Below are 19,288 nucleotides of genomic sequence, written 5' to 3'. Positions count from 1 at the left end.
CCATAATATTTTCCATGCTATGGCATGACCATCAGCCATGGAGATATCCAATCCTCGCCAAAAAGTCACATTATAGACTACTCTGTTTAATTAGGTTATGTATTGCTATAAATTTATTTTTATTTTGGATTAAGTTGTAGTCTAATTAGGTTATGAATTAGTGTAGAATTATCTTAAATTTAGATTTTGAATGTTATGTTATGAATTGGTGTAGAACTATTTTAATTTTAGATTTTGAATGTTAGTGTAGAAGTATCTTAATTTTAGATTTATCAAATAATTTTTTCTAGGAGAAAATATTTTTTAAAGTATAAAATTTGGAAAAATGTTTGAATCTATAGAGTATTGATATTTTTCAAGATGAATTTTTTTGAGGAGAAAACTTTTTTCAAAGTATACAATTTGGAAAAAGGTTTGAACCTCTAGAGCATTAATCTCATTGAAATATTTTAATGTAGACATTGAAATATTTTATTTATGACCCACATTGTCAACATTAAAATGTTTTTTTTGTTATTAATGTATTTTCAAAAAGATGTCCCCTCATGGGATGAGGGAGTGGTTGGCATAGTGGGATGTTATCCCCTCCACCCAGTTTCAAATCCTAGGGGGGGGCATCTTTAGCCCATTGTGATAAGCCCCCCCTCATGGAGTCTTGGTTATTGCTAAGTCGTATACATAATTGACATTGAATTATTTTACTCAAAGTAGACATTGAAATATTTTATTTATGGCCCGCATTGTCCACATTAAAATACTTTTTTTTAGTTATTAATATATTTTTAAAAAGTTGTGTCCTCATGGGACAATGAAGTGGTTGGCATAATGTGATGTTTTCCACTCCACGTGGTTCCAAATCCCATTCAAGACATCTTTAGCCCATCATGATAAGACTCCCCTCGTGGAGTCTCGAATATTGCTAATCCCATGTGGAGACATCTTTAGCCCCTTGTGATAAGGTTCCTCTCATGGAGTCTCAACTATTTCTAAGTCATAAATTTTTTATATATATGGCTTAGGGGTTGTTGGATATACTCTTGATGTGGCAACTACTAGGTTTGATCTTGAGCCTCACCCAACTTACTCCAATGAGTTACCGATTCACCATGGTAATATGTATGTGTGTGTGTGTCCTTCATATTGAGAAGTAGAAAGCATGCATCCATGGAAAAGAAATACCCTTAAGATAAGAATGTTGTAAGTGATGCCTTTAAAAATAGATATCCAAATACCAAAACATAATATAGGTTTTAAACAACCTTCATAAACATTGAAATATCACGGACACACACATTTGTTATTAATATTATTATAAAATTCTACATGTTAGCTCCATATTAAACACATCTCAATCATATCTTGAATTTTATTTTTGTAAACTAATTTTATATCAAAATAAGATGGAGTGTTCAAGTCCTCCCTATCACTGGTCTACCACTATGGAAACCAGACCACTAACAAAACAATAGGGAGTATGTTCAAACTCCCTGGGACAATATGTGAATATTCGAACTCAACCCAGTGTAGCTATACGAACACTATCCACATACACAAAAGAGACGAATAAAGAAAGAATTCGTACCACAACCCTTGTAGATCGGTGTAAATTATGTAGATTCTTTGTTGTTGAAGATATTTCTCTTACCTAGAGGTCTTTCTCCAATTGCTAGACTTGAGATCCTACATACAAGCACAACCATACAAAGACGATGCTTACCTCCATGGAAGGTATATTAACTTAGCAAATAAACTCAATAAAATAACATTATCAAGCTTTCCATATCATAAGCAAGACATTGGAAGGGAAATGATTTGAATTTATATCAAAGTACAAATCACAATATATCTTGGTAATAGTATGATCTCATCTCCAATCATCCACACTACCCTTCCCTCGACATACAAGAAGACTGGGCTCATCTCACATGTAAGAGAAGTTTTGACATAAATCCACCAAGGTCACTAAGGGATTCTCTCTTTCTCCTTATTGTTGTCCGCCTGAGAAGGTCTCATTATATAGGATTTTCTTGGACTCATAAGGATGTATCTAGACACCTAGAGACATGAAAAGTTAGAAAAATTCTCTAATAATTGACCCCAACTAGCGCGGGAACAAATGGGTCAAGTTGATCTCCTCGAGAGGAACCTATTCTAGAAAGTTGACCTCCCTTACTTCCATGCCAAAGACATGTTGAATACTCAAGTGTGAGGGTGTTCCAATGAAATGAAGTGATGGGTGACATGATGACTTGCCTATGAGAGTGATGGGCTAGTAAAAAAACACAGCAAAGGAGGAAGAAATATACATTGAAACCAACAACTTAAAGTGTTTGAACTTGAGTTCCTCTAACACCCATCTAGCTACTAATTGCTTCCAACCCATGTTAGAATATTGCTAGATGATATTTTATTCTAATCGTTTAAAATTCTCTTCTAGCTTGTGAGTACTTCCAATACTTCCAAGCCTTGTTACAATATTGGTTTAAAATTCTCCTCTAGCTCGTGAGTACTTCCAATACTTCCAAGCCTTGTTACAATATTGGTTCCTGATGTTTTATTCTAATTCTTTAAAAGTCTCCTCTAGTTGTTGAGGCCATGTTACAATATTGGTACTTGATGTTTTACTCTATCCTTTATTAATTCCCTTTACCTACGGAGTACTTCTAAACCAAGTTGGAATATTGGTCCCATACATTTTATTCTATTGAACTTCTTGCTATGACTTTTTGCAAAGAAATCATCTGCAAATGCTAAGCAATCTCTCAACTCTAAAGAATATTGAAATATTTGTCTCATAATATTGGGAATCCTATGAAAATAAAGAATGTGGTATAAATGTCATTGTAAAGCCTTTGTCTTGCAAAGACAAGGACATTTAAACAAAACTTAACTTCAATGAAAGAAGAAATCAGGGCTAAGTTTAATGTATGAGAGGATTATATAGTTCTCTTGAAAATATACTTTGAAGAATCTGTATTAAAAAATTAAAAAGATAGAAGTTGGGTGATTGTAGCCATGAGTACCAAGTTTCAACCCAGCAATGACATTTGAAATTATAAGAAGCCATATGTACTTATACACAATTTCACAAAGTCAGATCAAGGTCCCTTATAGAACATATTGGACCTCAATCACATAATTAAAAAGATAAAAGCTGGGTGATTGTAGCCATGAGTACCAAGTTTCAACCCAGCGATGACATTTGAAATTATAAGAAGCCATATGTACTTATACACAATTTCACAAAGTCAGATCAAGGTCCCTTACATAGCATATTGGACCTCAATCACATAATTTATTATGCCCTTTGAGGAGCCCTCTCGGAATAGGAGAAATTAATGTGATTCTCCACATTGTTTAAAGGTAGTGTAGAAGAAAGATTTTATGATGCAATTATTCAGAGGAAGTTTATCATGAACTTTGCTTGAAATAGAAGCATTATTGATTGCAATCCAGTATGTAACACCAGTGAGATTATTGCAAATCAATTCCAAGCACCAAAATTTCAGAGGCCGAAGTTTGGGATGGGACTTGCTTTTATATTGCTTGTATCCTCTTACACTACTGGCATATGGGTAAGGCCTCCAGAGATTTGAACATGAAGAAGATTATTGCGAGACAATTACAAATCCATTAAATAGGGTGAAACATAATTTTGTGGATTTGGTCAATTTGATGGTTTTAAAGTTTTTTAATATCTGTTAATCAAAATGCTTTTTCTGTCGGACTCTGGTGCAGCAAAATTCGTGAATTTGACTATTTTTGTGGCTCTAAAGTTTTTAAAACTTGTAATTAATTCAGAGATGGTCGAAACCTGGTGAAACAAAATTTCGTGTATTCGATGAATTTGCTGATTTTAAGGCAGAAACATAATTGTGATGAAACCATGAGCAAAAAGGTGCGCTTATGAGTAACTTTTATCTCACACTACCACTAGTACGTGAAAAAGTAAGAACACGCTAAATATGTTTCGCTGTTTCTCGCGAAGATGGCCGAAAGGGCTGCGTTTGAAATAAAGCATATCAAACGACCTCAAATTGATCCAAAACATACCAAAACCAAACCTATTTGGTCTGAAAACACATTCTAATTATTACAAATAACTCAAAGGAAGTTCTTACTATTAGTAAGTTGTTGAATGCAAAACTTCCCTCATGGAAACGAGGCCCTGTTTACTTGGAAGGTGAGACGTCAAGTCAACTGAAGCGAGCAGAGCAGACTCGCCAATGGCCATGATGTTCCAACTAAAATATCTCTGGCAAACGTAACTCTCACGCTTTCATGAATATTTTCAGAAGGGGTGGACCCTGGGAGGAAGCTTGAATATATGCCGTAGTCTTTAACGCGACTTTTTGAAAGCCTTTCCGGCGATTTTTTCCGGTGAAAATCCGGCAGTGATTTATGGAAATCCAAGTTTGATAACTAATTTCTGCACAATGAAACTGTCCCAGGGGTTTTTCAGGGTGCTGAATCCGAATATGCAGTTAAAAAACCATTTTAACTGCAACAAATCATGATTTCAGCTCAATTTCTTCCGCCGGATTCCGTCACCGGAATCTCAAAAAGTCGCATTATAGACAACTCCTGAATATATCAGCATCAATCACATCATGATGCATTATAGTTGCGTCATCACACCGTAACTTTTTCCATGTCATTCGCGTTGGGTGGGGAGGTTAATAATGGCACTCCCAACCACCCTAGGTAAGTTCCCCGTACAAACACCTTCATGAATATTACTGTTATGGTGGAAATGGATTAATATTATCAAGAAACTCATGAGGCACCCTGAAGCTTGAGAGTGATTTTCAAAAATTTCAGCCAAATTTTATTAAAATATTAACAGGAATTACATTATTTTTTGGATGCCTTCATGAATATTACCATCTACGTTGTGTACAGGGTACAATTTCATGGGACTACAATATTTTCCTGGAAGGTGAGAAATTTTTCAAAAATCTATTTGGAGGACAATATTTTTGCTGGAAGGTGAGAAATTTTTCAAAAAATCTAATTGATAGTGTTTGAATGACTTTTTTTTTTTATGATGGAAATGGATTCAACATCATTAAGGACTCATGAGGCACCCTGAAGCTTGACAGTTCTGGGTCTGGATTTCTAATTATTTTAGAGAAATTTTATCAAACTCTTAACATAAATTCCATTATTTTATGGACACATTCATGAATACTACCACTGGCGTTGCGTACCAAGGTCACAATTTCACGCGGACGACAATAGTTTTTCTAGAAGGTGAGAAAATTTTCAAAAAATGTAATTGATAGTGTTTGAATGGCTTCTTTTATGGTAGAAATGGATTCAACATCATCAAGAACTCACGAGGCACCTTGAAGCTTGACACTTGTGGGCTTGGATTTCCAAAAAATTCAGCAAATTTTATCAAAATCTTAACATAAACTCCATTATTTTCTAGACGTCTTCATGAATATTACCACCAACATTGTGTACTGAGGTCACAATTTCACTGGGACAACAATATTTTTGCCCAAAGGTGACAAAATTTAAAAAAAATCTAATTGATAGAGTTTTTGAATGGTTTTTTTTTTTTTTCTATGGTGGAAATGGATTCAACATCATCAAGAACTCATGAGGCACCTTGAATCTTGAGAGTTGTGGCCTTGGATTTCCAAAAAAATCAGCCAAATTTTATTAAAATATTAATAAAAATTCCATTATTTTCTAGACGAAATTGTAGCCTAGTTAAACTAAGCTTATTACCACATTATAGAAACTTGACCATGCATGATGAAGTGTGGAACACTGATAGTCCACCTGTTATAAGTTTCCAAGTTTTGGAACTTTAGCATATTTTTTTTTCAAATTTTAAGTATTTGTTGAAATTATAAGTTTAAGTGTTTTAGAGTTTTTCAATACACTCCATCTATATATTCAAAAAAATAACCAAAAACCATTATTTAATTTCCATCAAAATCTTATAAAACATATAATTCTTAAATAACACTTTTCATTATTTAATTTCCATCAAAATCTTATAAAACATATAATTCTTAAATAACACTTTTCAAATTTAGTTACGTTACGATAAGATTTAAATCCTATGGAAAATGATGAAAAAACATATAATTCTTAAATAACACTTTTCAAATTTAGTTAAATTAGGATAAGATTTAAATCCTATGGAAAATGATGAAAATGATCTTAAAAATATTTTATAGCGAGATTTTTTGTTTTAAGCTTATTTTATTTAAAACCGGTTAAAAAAAGGTTAAGGTTAATAAAATTCTTTTCATGAGGTTTTATTTTTCTTTTAAACCATTCAAAATATTAAAAATAAATAAATTAAAAAAAGGTTTTTGTTTTTTAATTATATTATTTATATTTATATTTATGGAACATTCTTTTTAATTCATTAAATATAATTTTAATTAATTTTATTTAAAAATATATTTTTATTTATAATATAACGAATTTTAACTTTTTTAATATATATATATTTGTTTATATATATATAAAACTAAGAATTTATATAGAGTATAATAGTGTAGAAATGTCGAAAGGCTATGTTTGAATTAATATGCTCAAGAAACGAAAAAAACATGTCTAACCGGGAGCTAGTTTGGGGATGACCATCCGACCTTAGGTGGGAAACCAAATGATCTAGTTGAGTGTCACAAGACCAATTTTTATCATAAAAAATCAAATGGACATACAAAAATTTCAATAGAACAACAAAGATTAAGAAGGCCTTTCCTGGTGATAATATTAATGATGGTCTTTCCCATTCAATGAACATCCCTCCACTGTTGATGTTGACATCCTGTTGCAGTGTCTCTTCCATCATATTTTATGTTGTTGTTACCTTCTTGTCAGTGGCCCTCCTTCACCTCATTTCCTGATTAGCCTAATTTTCCGAAGTTCTTCTCCCTCTTTTACGAAGACCTCAACTTCTCAAGACTGGGAAACTTTGCTCCTTGAGAGATCGAATCTAGGGGACTTGAAGAAGAGGGGTCCAAGTTGTATGAGGAATTGGAGGGAGTGGTGGAGGGAACTAAATTCTCAAAGCACAAAACAAGACATGCAAAACCGACTGAGCTTGAACAAGATGGAAATCCAAATCGGTGATTCAACCCTCCACCACACATAAAACTTCTTCCTAGTCCCTCAAGTGTCGTACGAGCAAATTCCTCAATGCCCAATCACTGTCCCTTGTGTTTCCTATCTCCTATGATACCATTGTTGTGACCATTTTCCTGATATGTTGCGAAAGGTCCTCGTCGAATTGGTTTTCTCCTAGACCATGCCTTGGAAGAGGAAGAAAATGGCCCCTTCCTCTCCCTCCTTTCTTGGAGCAATTGCGTTCACAAACCATGGATGTTGGGTGAGAATTTCGCCTTCCATCACCTCCAAACTCCATGTATTTCTCAACACTACAAATGCCAGAATAAACAACCATCTATGAAATGAAGTCAAGCTCCCCATCCCTTGTCTATATTGAATGCAAATTCCTTAACGTCCAACCACCCCAACCCATGTAATGAATGGGGCTAGTGAAAATGGAAGGTGGGGTGCACCGCCCTTCCTAGCCTTAAATACGCTAGAGAAAGTTGTTATGAAAGTTATCATTAACTCTGATCATCATTTGAGCACCTGGATCTGGGGAGTCAATTTAAATAAACTGAAAAACTTCTATTTAAGTGATTTAAATCTACATTATATTTCAATCATAAAAGCATAACAAACATCCATCTAAAGAAACAATTTAAATGGCTGACATGACAATGCTAAGGAATCTCGTTGAATGTGGTGTATGGTTTCATATTTACAAAGAAATATTTATTATGTTGATAGGCATTCTATTATGATGTTTTTCCTTATGACACTCTAGAAAATTCGTTGTCCTTAAAAAGAATATACTCATTAGATGGTTGCACAATGATAATCAAAAGTTACGATACAAATTACTTTACATGGGCGACAATCAAAGAGAGGACATGTGTTACTTTACACCAACTTTACTATGTATGATCAAGAACAATTAGTCAACTCTTTCTCTATGGTTTCAATGCATGCCAACACAAACTTGTTTCTGAAGAAACCTTCAGGAAGTTGAGGTTGAAGCATCTTTCAAACATTCACGATGAATAGAAGTTTCATGACCTGCATACTTGGAAGGTCCATGACTTTGATCCAACATCTCTAGACATAAGTGGAGAGAACTTTCGTGCATTTTCTTAAGCTCCAGGAGCTATGCAAAGGTCAAGCATACAGAGCTACTGGCAATTGCATCTAGTTTCAATCTCTTCTTGAAATTGCAAAAATATTAAATCTGTGTAAACTTGGGATGCAAGTATTCAATCAAAGGTGGATACCTGGAGCGAAGATAATTCCTTAACCATGGTTCCCCCTTTAGCCATCTCCTCCCATGCATGTGAAAAGTGTGAACTTCCCAGCCCATCACATAAACAATGGCTAAATTCCACACAGAAAACAAACCCTCCTCATCTCAGCCATGTAACCAACACCGACAAATGAATGTTATAGATCATTCACATATGCTTGGTTCTTTCTTGAATAGGGGACAAAGGTACGTGAACCACCAACAATGGAATTCCTACAAAACTATCGACATCGACCTTTTACAACAAATTCTTCCAAGTCTTGCAAGGCTTTTGGACATAGTGGAATTCATTGATGGTAAAATCTGTGGAAGCTTCAAGAAAGATGCCTCCTTCTCCATTGCAGATGGAATATAACTTGTCATTGATCTTGTTTTGCAAGACACCTGATCTTCTTAACCTTCTTGAAACAAAGTCATTAGAGAGTGAATTCTTGGCATTACCATTCTCGTCTTGGAGGCGGTAGAACCATAGAATTTGAGCACGGTAATAACACCATAATTAAGATTTGGTTGGGTCTTTATCTTGAACTGGTTGGGATGTTAAATAAAATTATGGTGGGTAAGCTACTGGTCCAACTTCTGCATCTTTTCTTGTATCTGCCCCTGCATCTTGGTCTAAAAATGGAACTGGAATGGGTTTTTTAGATGAATCAACCAAATCAACTTATGCTTAATTGATGAATGAACCAACTAGTTAAAATTCTAGCTCTTATACTGATGCTTATGTTTCATTAGGGGTTCCTCAAGCTTGGTGAGGTAGGTGTGAGATTTTGGTGGAGACATTAGGTGGGACTCACATAAGGGAGGCCCTTGCATGAGGTACAAATGCATATTACTTGTTTTAATTTTTATTTATTTACTTATTTATTTTTGTAAATTTAATTGTTTTTTTATTACCCTGCATTTCAGTTTCAAGAAGCTTAAGGAATTTTAGTCACTTTTCCTCACTCTACCAATTTCAATGGTACCCCAGGTTGTAGAATGACCCCAAAAGGTCCAATAATTGTGTGGTATCTGGAAATCCCAATTTAAGGCCATCACTAAATCGCCCATGGATCATGGCTAAAATGTAACCACCCATACTTGGATTTTTTTGTAAACATGTAATCACATCTTGGAATTTGAAGCAATTTTTTTCCTCTATAAAATGTCAAGGGAAAAGATAACAAAAGTTTGATGGAGGTTTTGCTAATTATCCAAGGTGAGAGACAAGTCTTGGAATTTATCTAGCTTGGTCATCTAGAGGCTCTACAGTTTCATATCTAGGGATACACTCTACTCAATCCTACTCCATTATTCCATTTTCACTATGAATTACAATGGACTATGCCACCATTAGCAACAATACCTCCACTGCTTGTAAGGTTTGCCACTTCAATTGTTTCTTTTCAATTTTTTCAAACACAATCATTGATTGATTGAATTTTAACGTTATATATTCTTTATACTCAAGCAATGATCAAGATAACTTGCAATAGGATTCATAAGGAGCTGGTGGAGTGGTAGGTTAACTCCCCAGTCATATTCAAGCACAAAGTCACAGATAATTTGCAAAGATTTTTGCTCCTTTTTAACACCGCAAGTATAGTTTTTTCTCTTCTTTTATTTTTTCTTTGTATGTATGGATGTGCTTGAGTTTTCAAATGTATATGTTTGCATAGGTGGATTATTGAAGTGAATGGTGCACTGGGCACTTTGTATTCCAATGAGTCATATCAACTACAAGTTGATTTTCCGGAGCACTATCCCATGGAAACCCCTCAGGTTATGGTTATTTCGTGTAATTTTGTGTCACTTATATTTATTTCATGACATCTTGATTTGTGTCCGTAGTTGAATTTTCTATGCACTGCAAGTTATTTTCCTCCCCCTTTCTACTTTGCATCCTCACATCTACAACAACAACCATATCTATCTAGGTATGATATTCCTCTTCACTTTTGATCTCTAAGTATTATTTTCCTACAAGCCAACATTTTTGGATTGTTTTTTCTTTTTCTTTTGTAAGTTGGGTAGGACCTTTCTTTTCATTATCTTTCAAAAAAAAGGCAGGTTACATCCATAAAGTATGTGTTTAGGTGGCATGAACTTACCCAGAGGAAAACCAGATCTATTGGCCACCTAACAACGTGATAAGCCATCCAAAAACAAAATAGTATGAGTTTGTCTATCTAGGCTATATAAGCTTGTATGTCCTGAAACTTCCTAGATTCTAGATAACTATAAACATACACATACAAAATATAAGATTGTTGCATACAAAACTAAACAATAAACATCCAACTATTCATCATCGACTGAATCCACAAGAGAAGGATCCTTCGCACCGATGCCTTGAAGCTCAGAGTGAGGGATACATGGGATATGTTGTTTAATGCAGATGAGGCGACCATTCTAGCTTTGGAGTTGAAATTATATCTGTTGGAGATCTTTGCTGTAATACGAGAACTTGTGAGAAGACGAGGTCGAACCAAAATATGTGCCAAAGATTTCACGAAGAGATTCTTGATCATCCAATACAAATGGAAATTTTCTTATACTAAGAAGTTCTTCCCCGCGAGTGTCCAGGGTCCAACACCAAAGATTTCCAATCTTCCATATCGTTATCCATAATGTCGACTTGTTGGTTAAGCTCGACTTACCACTCTTCTATCAGCTGGAAGACCTCGGCTGAACTACCCTCATGGTACACTGAGGTAGATTAATTGATAATACAGGAGACAGATTCGTGGCTGCGAGGTTTTCCTTCAATTTCATTAGTGAGATGAGACTTAGGCGCACCACGGGATTTCTTGCCTCAAATGCGAGAGCCCCGAGTGGCTGATCCCTTTCCTGCAGTGACACAAGCCATGGTTCAAGAACTATGGAGATGAATGGTGATAAAAGGTGAATACCCTATTAGCCAACTCGAGAATGGGTCGCACCGGACCAGGGTACCTACCACAATAACCAGATGTAATAAGCTCATTTTAATTGAAACCCATTGCCTCCCTCTAATGCAGGCTTCCACTCATGAGTTTAAATATTTTTGGAACCATAAAACAAGGGCCGCTCTCTAATTGGCGTAACTAAGGCTAGAGAAAAATCCAAACCTCTCTCATACTGAAAACCAAAAGTCGCAAAACCTATTCTACCAACATTTAAAATTAAACCACTGCCACGGATCCATGGCCAGGAGGACGTCGGGAGAAAAACACAGGCTTGACCCACCAAATACCCATACGCAACAGGAAAATTCCAAAATAAAGAGACACAAGCGTAAAGCAAACAGAGAAACTCTCATACCAAACTACAATTTCTAGATATAATCTCCAGTGAATCATATTCCAAGCCATCCTGTAAAACATAGTTCCATTTGTCGCACAAACCATCAAAACTAGGGAGTTAGCCATGGCCGCAGAGAGACAAAAATTAGAACCGAGAACATACCCATGAATGCTAATCTCGGGCGATGATGGATGGGCCAACACCCAGTGAAGGGTCACAAAGTGCACCTTGCCCAGGCCACAAAGCTACTCAAACCAAGGCAGAGTCGACTAGGGATTACCAACAGAACAATTACCAAACCTACCAGCCTCAAAACCTGCAACATTCCTTTCAAGGATGTTGTTGCCACCTTTGTGAATGTAATTAGTAAGAGGCATGTGAGAAACCATCGCTCCATGTGCCTTGTGCATGTGGAGGGTGGAAGAGTACCATGTCACCATCATTAAGTTAATTGGCTAGTAGGGGCAAGGCCTACTCAATCTTGCTCACACCCCGATTGGGGTTTTTTTGGATTGAATTAAAGTAAAAAACAGAATATAAATAAATAAAGATGTAATTAATAACATCATCAAAGCATTTTAAAGAGAGCACTAAACTCTTTAGTGTTTCGTCAATATTAGAGCAATTTTACACTCCTCATTAAACAAAGATGTTTTTTTTTTTTAATTATCTTAAATAAATTTACCAGCTCATGAAATAACAAGTGATATTATTCTAAACAACCTTTATATCCACAAAACATTCCTTGTTGATAACCCCTAATTTTGGTCCTCAAAGTTTATCTTCTACCCTATTTAGAAGGAAGTTGTGTACACGTTGGTTTATGTTGTGACACCCATATTAATTGTTACATCTGCTCCACATGAAAATGTTTAACACTCTTTCCAATTACTGGCATGTATGAAACCCACAACAACATTGTAAGCATTTATCCTGAACACTTTTTTCCTATTGGAAATTTGGAATTCAAGGTTTTTGGCTAGTTACTACTAGCCTGGAAAAGATGATAAATGTGGAGCCTAGTTCTTCATGGTATGATATGGTAAATACACAGCTCCACAGTTGATGCATATGGAGCCTATATTGCTCCTATTAATTTGATTTGTCTTACAAATTCCCTCTAAGTGATATTTGTAATTATATCCTAATTTCAATAATAAAAATTCTTTATTCCTAGTAAATAAAAACCAAGGTAGAGGTCTTATCTATTTCAGAGTTGCAAATTCAGTTTGTTTGTGAGAAAAAAATAATTCGTAATTATAAAATGAGACGTGATCTCATAAAATTCTACTTAATTCAAATGTTTGTAACCTATGTACCTAAATATAAATAACACTGAGGTAAAGACAAAGGTATGGTTCTTTCTAGTGGTGCAAACATAAATTTTATGTAACTATAACTTTTGTTGTTTTTGTTTTCAAATTATTTATCTATCTAACCCCTTGGATCCACAAAGTGCTAAATATTCCAGACTCTTGCATTCATGGTATAATCAATGTATGTCTATGAGAAAGTAATTATAAAATATTCTTGACCTTGAATTGAATGGCAATTTAAATGCTCCAAATGAATGTTTCTTCACTTTGAATTGAATGACAATTCAATTTCTTTGAATCAATAGCATAATCCGCATCATACCTTAAAGTTGCAGATCCTCTAACAGTAGCATAGGCATGGGTGGATACTTCTCGAGATAAATATCCATAAGTAGAGACAAAAATAGTAGCACTGTAAGTAATAGTTGAAGCACCACCTACCAGCAAGAGGACCAATAACAAAACCAATTAGTAGAAGACCCAACAATAGAGTAAAGGAAAGAATACCCTTAGAGAATTTTAAAGAGAGCACCAAACTCTTTAGAGTTTTTTCAATCTTAAGGTAGTTTTAAACTCATTAAATAAATATGCTTTTTTTAATTATCTTAAATTCTTTATTTCCAGTTACCATTATACTAGAATATGGCCATTTTCCACTATAACATCATTTTTTTCTTAAATTCTCCCGGTTTAAGGTTAGACTCTGTTAAGGGAGAATGTCCCCTAAGGTCTTGGGTTAATACCCTAGCAGAGCGGGGGTTATCTATAAAGAAAAACAAGCATTCCACACAGCCATGATGCTAATATAAACAAACTATGTGAAGAGAGGTGCACTTGGGGGTCCTTCGTTTGGGAAGATCCAACTAGGGTCCAAACCCTCTTGGAGTTCCTTTTACTCCTTCAACCTGCAAAACAATCAATTCAAGAAAGCACAACAGTATATGGACTAAACATCATAAATAAATCAAATTCATATCATATTGAAAGTTAGTTATGCAATTGAAATAATCATTCATTTGTAAATCATAACATTGATATCATAAACATAAAGAAGATTCATATCAGGAACAAGATAAGTGTTTCTTTTATTATAGATAACTAAAGTACAGAAAGGAATGATTTCACCTAAGTCTTCCTTTCGCAGGCTCCAAGCGGAACCGTCATTCGGATTCATCCAATCTCAAGCCTTCAACAAGCTCCTTCCATAACTCACTCAAGGATATCTCAACAAATGGAAAGACATCATAACTCAAGGAAACAAGGGTTTCCTGTAATGGGGGAAGTGCTGGAAGCACAGGGATCTTCAGACTTGATCTGGGATAATCTCAACAGAGTGATTTTTCTCTCTATTCTCCCCTCCCTTAGGCCTTCCCATTGAAGCCTTTTTATACTTCTCCCAAAGTAGTTTTTTAGTTGGGAATTCGTTGGGAACAGTTGGGCCACGGGCACTAATAGGTAATCAGTAGGTAAAACCCACGATCTCCACCTGAAATTAAGGAGATTTATTTTTTTTAAAGTTTTTTAAGACATATACGCGGGTTGGGTATACACAGACTTGCGTACACACGCATTTAGCTCAGCGCAATGTCACGTATAAGGAGTAAAACACTGTTTTTTAAGTATTTGGACCAGGTCTGGAAGGAGGGGTTTCCCTAGGCCATGAGTGCAGCATCACAAACATCAAGAGTGAGATTTGGAGCTATAACAGATGCCCCCTAATATATGAGGTCAGAAGGGGTACATGATGGCCGAAATATTTTATGTAAGTGCATGGAAAGGAAACTTATCAAAAACTGAGAAGGACTTCACCAGAATTCAGCTTGCCAAGCCACAAAGGGAGATTAGAAAGAAACACTATCTGAGGCGGGCATACCCATGCTCAGAGAAAGTAAAGCATGTCCGCATATCAAGTACAAGCGGATCCACTAAGTATACAAGTATAAAGCAGTGGAAGATACATAATGGATCATCTGATCACAATCAAACAAGTACATGTCTAAATATCACATATAAGAATGTCAATGATGCTGAAGGATGAAGCGGATCACTGATATCAAAGACTGCTCCCCAAAAGTACCAAATGAACGCGATGGAGTAAGATGGTACTACACTGCAAACTCAAGTGCCAGCATATAAAATGTCGCCATAAATGACTGCAACATATAAGGTGGAGTGGTATCAACTAGCAACAACAGGAGCCACTGTCAAGTGAACCAATGAATGCCGATGCAACCTAAGGTCTTCACTAACTGCCGTGGTACATTGCTACACCATGGGAATAAATGATCTGAAGTCGACCATGTGAGAAATCATTTGATTACCGGTCGTTGATGTATACCGTTAACAAACGCGAGACTACTCACCAATAATGATAATGAGCGTCAAGGTACCCAGTACAATCTAACAAGTGTGAATAGATGAGCTGGAGTCGAACACCTGTAAGAATCTATCAATCAGGAGACAATGATGATTTCCCACTGTCCATAGCGAAGGATCTGCCACTAATGATTGCAAACCCCAAGGTACTGCCAAATGGACTCTAGATCTTTGCCCCAAAGCAATGAGTAATAGTCGATAGGGAAAGATCTGCTAGAAGGAAGGAATTAAGGCATCCTTCATCAATCTAGCATGAGTGTAACCCATAGGCCAATAATGTGGAAGGAATCAGACAAAAAAAGATGTAGTAACCCGACCGAAGCACGTTTCCGGCGTACACAAGATGTGGCTAGCGCACGACAGAAACCTTCTGAACCAACCAAAAATGAAAGATGACACAGAGGCGAGGTATCCACCAATAGGGTCAAAAAGAAACCAAGGCACTGCACGAATCCCAATGTGTGATAGTGTAAGCTGATGTCGAACACAAGGGAAACCACTTAGTCAAAGACCCAAGATACTAATCGATGTTGAGCACAAGGTGACCTATCAATAATGAAAATAGGGCCAGGGTGCGGTTCTAGGCCTGTCCTCAGAGCAAGATGTCATCGTTGATAAGGACAAGACCCACTAGCAAGAATTCAATGGGGACCTTCTCAAACTGGCACGAGTAAAGGACCAATATAACTGATGTGATGATAGACAAGATACTGACAACCAGGGATGGTTGACTGAAAAATGAGTCAAGAGACACCGCAGAGAGGCTGACTTAGGCTAACTTCCCTTGAACAAAATCACGACTCAATGTGACTATGTGGCAGCATATGATGACTCTGTATAAGTTCACCATGTAGGAGGCACAAAAGAACCCTCCATATGATTGGAAGAGATAACCAATCAGGGGAGAACTGACTCAATAACAAGGTTGAGGCGTACCTAAGTCAAACTAAATCCTACCCAAACGAAGGAGACTTTGTGTTGAGTGCTTTGTTTAAGGGTGACATGATTGACTCTAGCTGCCAATAATAAGTGGAAATATTGTCCCATTCCTGCTCTTTTTGGAATATATAATTTTTTTGTCTTTTTCTTTAAGTTGGAAAAAGAATAAAAGAATGCTATAATACAGTGGAAAGAATGAGTGTCGGTGAAATAGATGCTCTAGTTCCTAGGATTGGAACATTCCTATGCTCAATGTAGGGAGGTGAAAATTGGTCAAAGACACTCAAAGGCGTGTTCCTTCCATGGGTCAAGGTGTGTCAAGTTGCAGAAGTCAAGGGCATGCAAGTTTGATTTTGCAGTCATCATGGTCAAAAGTTGGCTTAAACACGAGTCCAAGTGAAGCCGACTTAAGGCCAAAAGGTGCAAATGGTCAAAATAATATGCAATAGTACAACTCAACACAAAGGAGCCTCTAGGGTGTAAGGCCAAAACGAAGCGGAGAAGAAAAGAGGAATGAGTCTTTAGCGCATAAGTCATGGTGGGACTACAGAGGACTCTCGAGCCTACTCAGATCGAAGCAGCATGGGAAACAAATGTCAGTGAGGTGTTAACTACGATGCCCATGAAAAGGATGGCTCTACCATCGTGTCATGATTTAAAAATCGGTGAGTGAAGGTGGTTTACGAACCATAACATGATGAGATTGACCCTATGGCAAGTATATCGACAAATGGAGGCTATTTTGCATAATGCAACGGAAAAAAATGGCTTCCCTAACCTATATGCCAGTAAAAAACGATACCTGCCATGATGGGTCAATAGTCATGGAACCGTCTTGAAACTGTCGAAAAAGCATCCAAAATGTCCTGAAATCAAACCATTCTCGACATTCCAAGCTCCCAAGTTAAAAGTTACACGAGACAAAACAAAATCAAGATTTGAATTTTTTTTTGCATTTTCAAAGCTTATGTAATAGTTTTTTGACTCACCATTATCATCATTTTGTTTGAGAGCAAAGAAGTGGAGCAAAAGGAGCAAGCGTTGCCATTCCCAAAACCGACCGTTTGAATTGTCCCAAAATCACCAGGTAACCCTTAAACTTATCTTGCATTCAGTTGTGATTGGTTTTAGAATTTTTAATTTAAGTTTACCATTGAATTATTGTCAAAAACTTTGTCACGGTGTATACGTGGGTTGGATATAAACAACCCATGTATACGCAGGCCCTACAAGCGATTGTGTGTAAAAGGGACCCGCGTATATGTCGTGAAAACTTCAAACAAAAAATCTAATGGTCCAAATTAATTTTTTCTTCAGGATGCCAGTCACTTGGAGAGAAAGAGAGCATACCTTAGTGGATGATGAGGTTATGAACGATCCTAATGCTTTGGATGCCTTACGAGGATGTGGTTTGCTAAAGTTCTTTAAAATGCCAAATATGAAAGCAAACACCCGCCTGCTTGACATGCTCATTCACTACTGGAGCATCGAGGATGACGCATTTATGATTGATCAGATGCCACTCAGGATAGAGGTTGAAGATATTTATTTCATCACTGGCCTTTCCTGGAGGGGAGAGGTGGTACATTCCATGGGCAAGTCACGAGGCAGTCTCTCCATCGAGGACTACGTACATATCTATTGCCCGGGTCATCCTGAAAAGGTTGGAAGTCAAATTCCAATCAAACATGTGGAGAGTTTATCTTTGAGAATAATCTTGTTCACCATAGCTAGAGTGAACGGATCAGCTTCTTTGCACTAGGCATCACGGCTAGCCATGAGCTTGGCGGTAGACTACCTCACCACCGTCTTTGATTGGTGTACTCCTCTTCTTGCTAACCTGAAGAGCCAACTTACTTCTATCAAGAAGGGACAGACGAAAAACTTCGTATATGGAACTATCTTGTGCTCTTTCTTCTTTGAGAGGGTCCCAACACTTCATCCTAGAGTACCGGTTTTGATCAGCACCCCACGAGATCCACGCATGGGCAGGTGGGCTGACTTGATGAAATGTCTAGGAGGTGGGGACGTCCCACGAACAGCTTTCGATGATGACTTATTCTCCTGGTGGGAGCAGCAGATCATTGCCATAGATGACTACCCTTATGCTGGGTTGGATTTCCGAGGAGATCCCGAACTAGCATTACCACCGATCGCAGCATGGGGTGATATAGGTAACAATATTTTTGATTCTACGATTTTTTGTGATTTTTCAACTATAATAATAAATTTTGAAAAATATTTTTGATAGGATTCAAATGATTAATATGATGATCATGTTCTAGATATTGGGCCGGTGTGACCAGATGGGTTCCCACGGCATGGACGTCATGGCTGAAGAGGCGGCTGCAGACATAGAGCAACTTCTACACACTGTTCAGCGGCACTTGGTGAGACTAACTCACCGAGTACTGATGGAGGCCGTAGAGGATCTCCCTGTAGATATGCAGAGTCATGTGGTTGGCATGCCACGAGACTGGGTTCGCACTCTCAGGCGTGTGGCCAAAGTAGTAGTTGCATACTCAGCCGCTCATCCTGAGCCAGGGCATTAGATGTATTGGACATGATTATGGGCATTTGAGTTCCAATTTTTTTTATATTATTTTGGACACACTTATGTACACTCGAGATGCTTTATGATATATATATATATATATATATATATATATATATATATAGTTCTGACTTTTTGATGCTTGATTTTATTGTGATGAATGATTGATATGCCAGTCTAATGCTTGATTAGTGATAGAATCTGCTAACCAATTATGAGATCTTGGAATATGAAAATAATTAATGTAAGTAAATGATCTTTGCAACAACCTCACCCTTAAATACTAGCAATATAAATATGGATCCCTTACTTGATAAATGTTATTCAGTTGTGACACTATCAATTGTGAATCAAGATAAACTACCAACGAATCAATTTCATAAGAAATTGCTTCGGATAGTAAATTAATGACGACAGTATACTCAGCCATATTATTTGACGCAGGACCAATGCATA

Source organism: Pinus tabuliformis, chromosome 9 (genome assembly GCF_031772625.1).
Source record: "Pinus tabuliformis cultivar Carrire ecotype Pingquan chromosome 9, CPIR1, whole genome shotgun sequence".
NCBI lineage: Eukaryota > Viridiplantae > Streptophyta > Pinopsida > Pinales > Pinaceae > Pinus > Pinus tabuliformis.
This window is presented reverse-complemented; position numbering follows the sequence as displayed.